General features: G+C 42.9%; 1 long non-coding RNA gene across 1 annotated transcript in view; it reads right to left on the bottom strand.

Moving 5' to 3' along the window:
- Window positions 1–532, bottom strand: part of LOC140338535 (uncharacterized) — a 1,407-nt gene extending 875 nt beyond the window's left edge. The window contains exon 1 of the long non-coding RNA XR_011922266.1: window positions 140–532. This is a non-coding gene — a long non-coding RNA (uncharacterized lncRNA). The remainder of the gene's footprint in view (window positions 1–139) is intronic.
- Between the last annotated feature and the right edge of the window lie 484 nt (window positions 533–1,016).

Here is a 1,016-nt window from a genome sequence, read left to right as displayed (position 1 = left end):
ATGCATGATTAATGACTGGAAGCTACATGAAATCCTGCTAGATCTTTCTTTGTATTTGTAATGAAAAATGGTGAAAGTAGTGTGAGAATGTGTTGAATTTCAACATATGTTACAAAAGTTGATTCTAAGGTTAGCTTACAGGCAATCTCCTTGGCCTCGGCCACCTCCTCTCCTTCATCGGAGCACTCTGGCTGTGGATGTAGTGCAGCGGGCTTCTCCTCAGGAGATGGCTCCTCCTCTGGGGATGGCACTGGGACCTCCTCCTCCTCCCCCAGGGATGTTGTCGTCTCCTCCCCCTCCTCCTCCACATCCTGGTGGATGGCCAGGCGCCTGTGTGGCCGCTGGATGATTCTCAGCCGGCGTGATGGAGAGTTGGCTGTAATAACAAAATCAAATATTGAAAATTACTAAAATTAATAGGGTAGTAAAATATAGGAAGTGAAAAACAAACAGTTCTAGGCTAAACAATACTACTTTACACAAACAACAAACATTCGAAAACACCATTCCTTAACAAGAGGAGAAGACAAAATGCCAAACTTACCATACAGGATGCGGTTCCCTACTTCACGCACCAGATCGGGTCTCCTCCGCTTCAGGTCGGTCGCTCCAGGTATGCTGAATCTGGGCGACTGTTGGGCGCCTCCCTGCAGGGGTCCAGAGCCTGTCTGCAAACCACTCAGCGATTTGTCTTTTTACAAATATAGACCTCGGCTGGTCATATCTTTGCCTAATCATCGTCTAAAGAAAAAGAGAAACAAAATGTGAGTTATTTTGACAACAACCAAACACCTGGTAAAAAGAAAAAAAAAGGGATAACTAATTCATTGACTGATTTAAATATTTTCTGTTGCAAATGTAAAACTGTTTGTTAAGATTGTGTGTAGATATATATGGGTATACTATTACTATTACTAAGAAGCTTCCAGTTGCCACCCCACTAAGCTCAATCCTGTTTAAACCTTTGTAAAACCAATAATTGTGCTCCTAGACGTAAACGCTGTTTATCCGGTTTA

This window comes from Pyxicephalus adspersus, chromosome 9 (assembly GCF_032062135.1).
Source record: "Pyxicephalus adspersus chromosome 9, UCB_Pads_2.0, whole genome shotgun sequence".
NCBI classification, from domain to species: Eukaryota; Metazoa; Chordata; class Amphibia; order Anura; family Pyxicephalidae; genus Pyxicephalus; species Pyxicephalus adspersus.
The sequence above is the reverse complement of the archived record's forward strand: the minus strand, read 5'-3'. Positions and strand labels throughout refer to the sequence as shown.